This window comes from Acyrthosiphon pisum, unplaced genomic scaffold (genome assembly GCF_005508785.2).
Source record: "Acyrthosiphon pisum isolate AL4f unplaced genomic scaffold, pea_aphid_22Mar2018_4r6ur Scaffold_21473;HRSCAF=24072, whole genome shotgun sequence".
Taxonomy (NCBI): Eukaryota; Metazoa; Arthropoda; class Insecta; order Hemiptera; family Aphididae; genus Acyrthosiphon; species Acyrthosiphon pisum.
The window spans coordinates 23,786-31,107 of NW_021770944.1; the positions used below are offsets into that span (position 1 = coordinate 23,786).

A 7,322-nucleotide genomic window follows, 5' to 3' on the forward strand; every position below is an offset into this window, starting at 1 on the left:
TGACCTCCAAACTATATAAATCTCAAATTTCAGAAACGTCGTACAAAAACCTAACCGTTTCCAAAATATACCCAAGGGGGGGGGGGGATTCGAGGACCCCCGATTCCGGGAGTACATTTTAGAAGGGCCTAAACCGAAAGTTGGGGAACTTAAAAGTATAATATTTTCTTATGTGAACGTCATCTACAACTTATATATTTATTGAACTTTAAAAACAATAAGTTATAACATATTTATACGTTAGTTCGCATTTGGTAATTAAGCCTGCAAAATACAACTTTCTATGTCAGTAGTTTTCCTAGAAGTAGTTACCTATTCATATAATCACATCGATAATAAATATATTTAAGAGTGTTAAACATGAACAATTTTTTGTATAATTGATGAACTTTAAATTTCAATCATCAAAGTTTATGATGTATACGTCTCGAAAATGTTTATAACTAAATGTATTCTGTTATAATACTATAATATGACATGTCTTGAAATTTATTAACACTGGACAATAGATATAAACGCATAGTAAATTAGTATATGACAGAATATGTATATTATAATATTAGGTATGTACTCTATTCAGAATTATTGTGGTCGTCTGTTTGTGGGTGGGATTAATCCCACATAGGAGAACGAGAAATGGTGAAATCTAAAGTTTTTCGATGGAGAATTTTATGGAGATTCCATTTAAATGGTCGGTGTAACAAATTTTCCAGTTGTTAAATAGATAGCTTTCAAAAACCATAAAAAAAATCAAAGAACCATTCTAAATTTTCTTTATCAAATAGTCATAGATTTTAAATTATGATAATGAATTATTAACATGTGTAACCATGGTTTAGGTTGTAGATGGTTACCACTTCAAATGTCATCAAACAATAATTGAGGTTATGTTCAATAATTCAAATTTCAATTCAAATGTAAATAATAATAATTATTCGTTAATATTTTGGTATTTTTTATTTAATTTGTTAATTATTTAATTTTTTACTTTTTAAGTAGGTTCTGTACAATATGTTCATTGTTCACTGTCGTGTGCAGTATACAAATTACAAATTTAAACAGTTCACCTCAAATTGTCGTAAGTCGTACATACATTATGGCTACTAATCTGCTTGTGTATTCTGTAAATTTTATGTTATACAACAGTGTATTATTTCTAGGTAAAATGTATCTACAAAGAATTAAAACCATTGCAAAAACCAAGTTAAACTTAATATGCCATTTACAAGTTACAACAATCATATTCAAACCTTCATAACTCAAATCATGTAAGTTCTGTATATATAGTATTAAAATCCCTATAATAAATTACTTATTGGTTATGATACATCTGAAACAAGTTAACAGATACATTAAAACTATTTAATCTCTTTTCTAAGGATATTGGCTTGAAAAGTATGTGACGCAATAGGTAAAATTACATTACTCGTTACATTCAATATTATTATTTAAATTAAATTTGCGCTACTCGACATTGTTTTTATCACGTAATTTTAATTTTTCATTCAAAAAGTAGGGCATTACGAATAAAATGCATTATCAGTCCATAACGATTTATAAGGACCTATAAAAAAAAAAAAAAATAGTAAGTAAAGAATCGTAAATACATTTTATTGATTTTTAATTTTTCTCGAATATCCTAGTTTTTGCTATACATTCTACATTCATTACTTGTTTTAATAAGGTGGAAAATAATAAATTACCCTATAGAAATTACTTAAAAAAGGTAATTCCGTTTGAATTGTGTTAATTTGAATAAAATATAATGAAATTACTACAGCGTTACTGCAAAAGTAATTTTGTTACAGTAATTTGTAATTTGTAACACTGACTACATCCTACTTAGTACTTACCTACCACATCTATTATTTGGATTTCATTTTATAGAACTGTGTAATTATTTCTAGGTACAATATTGACAATCATGTATCGAGAAAGAATTAACACTATTGAAAAAACAAAGTTGAAATTTTGCACTACTATTACTACTATCTAGTATCTTCTTTCCACAACAATCACACTCAAACCTTCATAACACAAATGTAAGTTCTAACTACAAAGTTCTAATGATACTTTAATGTGACATTACAACTTTAAATTATTTATTAGTATAATTACTAATTACAAGATTTAATTTTCATATTTACTTGTACATATGAAAAGGTAAAATTAAAAAAGTACCCATCTGTAAAGTATTTATATACATGCCAAGTAATTTATTATATCTCAAATACTTTTTTTTAATTGATATATTTGTATCTGTATTTAAATACAATTTTGAAAGTATTTTTACAAGGCTGAAACAAATAAGAAAATATGAGAGACTATCATCTATACTGCCTAATTGGAAAAAAAGTATGATGGTTAAGTATTTATGTTCAGTTCTAATAATTAATAAATAATAATCATCTAAAAAAACACAACTACTTAAGTCTCCTATTTATTTGTTGAATTTAATCCAATTTAATAAAATAATATTAATATAATAAATATATAAAGTTAATTTGCCATGTAATAAATAATAAAAAAATGAATACTTATTAAATTAATTATCATTTATTACTTTATTATTAATCAAACCCTTATAAAATCATAATACACTTTATTATTGATATTTATTAGTAACCATTTTATTTTTATTTTTACATTGTACCTACTCAAATGCAGTGTTGAATTACTATCTTGTTTTCTGTCCGCTTCATTGTTTTATGTTTCATTTTCATCATGATAGATAAACCATTTTAAAGATCAAGATATTATTTAATTTATAATCTTAAGTATATAATATACTAGATAATATTAATGTAATTTATTACCTAAGTTTTTAGTTTCATATGTTCAACTATGTCTATGTATATTGTATTGCATATTGTGTTATACTATTATCTATATTTTTCATAGTTTGCCTTTTAATATATACTAGTAGACGGAGTATGGATGTAGTTCCAGTGGTTAGTTTGGATGTTACCGAATTACACGGTGCATGCACACTATATGATACAATAAACTGTGTATAACTTAATATAATATATATATTACCGTAACGCAAATTTCCATAAACTGCACTACCTACTCTAACCCTTCATTCTTATATGCTCTGTCTACTAGTATTAGAAGGCTATTAAATAGTATAATGCCTTCTAAAGTGTTTCATGATAAATCATATAACATTGTTAATAGTTATTTCAAACTTAAAATAAATTCAAAAGGTTTTTGTTTACGTTTATGTTATTTTTTTGTTTGGTATAGTCAGCAAAACAGATTTTTCAGAACTAAAATAACAGTGACTAACATGGACTACTCAACATCTATTCTTCAGTTCATAGTTTCATACATCTATTATGGAAACTAACCATATATCTACCCATCATAAGTACTTTTTACCATTAAGGTTATATTTTGTAAATTTATGTATATTTGTGTTCTTACTTATAATAATTTTATAAGTAATTAATATGTTAATTTTATTTATCAACGATACTTCTTCAACAATTATCAAAGTTGTTAGGTATTCTGTATTATACGGGTTTCGCTAAATAGTTATTATTAGATATTAATATTTACTTCATTTATTATGTATAAATTCAATGTTACCCAAGTACTGAAGTACTACAATAGTCCAGTTTTAGTAAACCTCTGTAATGGTAAGCATTAACAAGTTCAATGTTAATTTTCTCTATTGAATTACATAACTACTTACACAGTATTTCAGAATGTAATTACTTAGTTAAAGAAACCATTAGAAAACTTAGCTTTTTCAGTTAAATAGTAAAGAATATTATGTTAAGTTAAACTCATGTCTTATGTTTATAAATATATACTAATTTACCAATTATTTTTTTGTTAAATCACACTCTGTTAACAGTTGACTAAGTCTAAATCCAACACTAGATGGCGCTGAACATATAATTGTTTTAATTAGTTAAAAAATTTAATTTATTTCATAATTACTTTAAAATTATTGTACACCAATACACCATTGTTTAACTTTTATTCAATTTGCACAATATTGATTTGTTTGTTTGAATTAATAATGTTATCGTTATTAAATATTAATTGTCATTTATAAAATCGTGAATTATATTATTTTACATCTGCTTATGTGAATGAGAACCCAATTAACATAAAACCTGGTAATTACTGATTATTTGATATACTGACCGGTAAGTAATATATTTTTTTAAATAAATTAATTTTATTGGTTACATACATTTTATATAATAATTTTTGTTTGGGCCCATGCTGAAACCAGCCGGGCCTTATATCTATCAAATGTGCACTAATGAATATCTTTGCGTCCGCACCATCGCACCAATAAAACATGTATGCATTAAGTGAAGTGGTTATGAAGTTTGATCTGTGTGCTAAATATTCATTAATATCATGTTTCAATGATAGCTACTCTTTATAAATAATACTAAAAAGAATTTCCCTCATAATCCTCAATAAAATATACATTTTAATATATACAGTCACACAGATGTTTAGATATTAGAATATAGACATTTGTGTCATATAATGTGATGTCCTTATCTAAATAAGCTGTTCCATCCGGTCGTCTGACACCCATCAGCCTGATCTGCACAACACTCCCTGTACCCTGAGTACGCTCTTGGTGGTAGTCATACGCGATGAGCTACATAATATATATTCAGTATAATATTTTTGTGTCTTAAATAATTAATGTATTTTTTTTAAATATCTCTGATATATTAATATAAGTAAATCAATATTAAACCTATTTCTTCTTCCTTCGTTCATCGGATACCTAACAATCAGAGTGAGTTAATTTATCTTATCTATAATTCAGTGTTTGTACATATATACATATAAGAAGGTAGTAATTTAAAGTGTGTACGCAATATACTTATATACATAAATAACAAATCGTGTATAAGTAAAAAAAAGAGAAATATGTATTCTATATTGTGAGGACCAATATAATATATATAATATATATATAATCTTTTATCTATGGTGAGGACATCATGAGATTCTCATTATGTAGATTATTTCGAGAAATATTTTTATTCCACGGTTTTTCCGAAATACATGCACCAAAAGCACTTATTTTGGTTTCGAAACCTAATGTCTAATAACTATTTGATAATATTGAAATTTGAATTTGAAAATAAATAAATTTGAATACGAGAATTTTTGGGGACATATATTGTTAGTAGGTTGGTACTAAAGTTGCGGATATATTGGTGGGATTTTTCATTTTCTAAGTTGGTATTGGTGACTTCGAAAATTTCCGATTTTTTTTTTGTTTTTTTTTTTTATTCTTATCACTCCGGGAGAACTGGGGTATCACCATTTTATAAGAGACTGCGCAAGTATGGCGGCCAGCGTGCGCCGTTTCTTATTGGCTGATATAATCATACTTTTATATATTGTGAAGTTTGATAACATGATAAGTGATAACATTGAATTTAAAATAATTTGAAATTTTTATCCTTTTTTTTGAAATTTGGCTGCGCAAATTTTAATAAATTTTATATTTTCTCTTGTTTAGGTACTCACTAGTCACTACTCAATTCATTGGTTATCATGCCAGTTTGTGTGTATGAAGGGTGTGTCAGTGGTAGCAAAATGAAAAACAAAACAAAAGATCCTAGAGTACATCTTCACAGATTTCCTAAAAACCCAGAAATGAGAGAAAGATGGGCTAGGCAAATTAGGAGAGGATGTGAAGTACCGAATATAAATTTTGAAACAGGTACATACTTGAATTTTAATATTAGAATTTATTTAATCTCTACAATTGTTTGTTTTAGCCAGGTTAGAATTTAATTTGTTATTTCTAGGCGTAGTTTGTTCTCTTCATTTTGCTCCATATTCCATAGAGGAAAAATCATATGCACAAAAAGTTGGTTTGTATTCTCCTAAAAATCGGAGAAAATTAAAACCAGATGCAATACCTTTGACGTAATGTTTCTTTTAGATATTATTTTGGTATGTACCCATGTACAAAACATTTTTTATTTTATAGTAAGCATGGAATGGAATATCATGATATTCCTTATGCAGAAAAATTACATGCTAATGAATTAACACCACTTAAAAACCATTCTCCTGCCGCAGTTAAGACATCTAGTGGAATTTTTGAAATAACTGAATCTAAGAAAGAAATGTACATAATAAATAATAATTCTAATGTTTCACCAATGTCAATCAACTTTGTAATGATGATAATTTCAGCCCTGTTCGAATTTGGTGATTTATGTGATGAGTTGGAGACACACAGTTTAGTTGAAAATGACATGTTAGATACCAATGTGATATCCGTAGAAGAAACAAATCAAAAGTACCAATTTCATAAATGCATGCAACAAATTCTGGACAATTTATGTTATTTCTTCTGAACCTTTTGTGTTAATATGTTAAAAATTTATGTTATTAATGTTTTTAGGTTGGTTATTTTAAAATACCTATGAGATTAATAACAAGTTTTTAATATTGCAAATACTGTAATTGAAGAAATTTTATTTTTAAGAATATTAAAATAAAGTTTATATTTTTTAGTATTAATTAATAACAATTTTAGTTATGAACAAGTCAGTACCTACTGTTATACATATTAAATTGCATTTTCTTACATAAGAATAGTAAAATGTGTAGAAAATTCTAGTCTAACATAATAAACTTTATTTAATTTTTAACCTGATGACTTTTTAAATCAAAACTGGTTAATACAATTCCAAAAATGTCTTCGTTTTCTTTTCTTTTCTTTTTTTTATATTAGTATTAGGTAATATATATTTATATAGCTTGATGAAATAACATAATATAGCATGATGATAATTTATTGTATTAATGTTTTATGTTTGTATAAATAAATGTATTTTTTTAAATTTTGTTATGCTAATTTATGTTTGTAGTTTTGCTCTATGTTGTAAGATAAATAATGTTACTAAAATGTTATTGTTTGTCAATTACGTTTAATATTATAAAATGTATAATGTAAAATGTAAATATATTCAATTACACAAGTAGATTAAAGCTGTATTCAATTAAATAAATACAATTATGATGCACATGATTAAATTTTATTCTATAAGCTAACATATAATTCCTTTATTTACATGCAGAATGCAGGAAACAATAGAAAAATATAAACAGGAAAACGAAAAACTTAAAAATGAACAAATTAAATTAAAAGAAATAATTTCTATTCAAAAAGCTCAAAAACAAAATTACAGGATTCCCTTAATAAAATAGATGGTACTTTTAATTCACGGATTCATACAATATTTTCAAAATTATTCACACCAACACAGATTGACGCTATTTTAAATAACAATAAAACAATTTACAAATGG

At 25.6% G+C, this 7,322-nt stretch overlaps 1 long non-coding RNA gene across 1 annotated transcript; it reads left to right on the top strand.

Annotated features, from left to right (window-relative positions):
- Positions 1-913: 913 nt before the first annotated feature.
- On the top strand, positions 914-3,999 carry LOC100569296. The gene is made up of 4 exons (XR_119047.4): positions 914-1,078; positions 1,161-1,268; positions 1,908-2,042; positions 3,250-3,999. It is a non-coding gene; the product is annotated as an uncharacterized LOC100569296 (long non-coding RNA).
- The last annotated feature ends 3,323 nt before the right edge of the window (positions 4,000-7,322 follow it).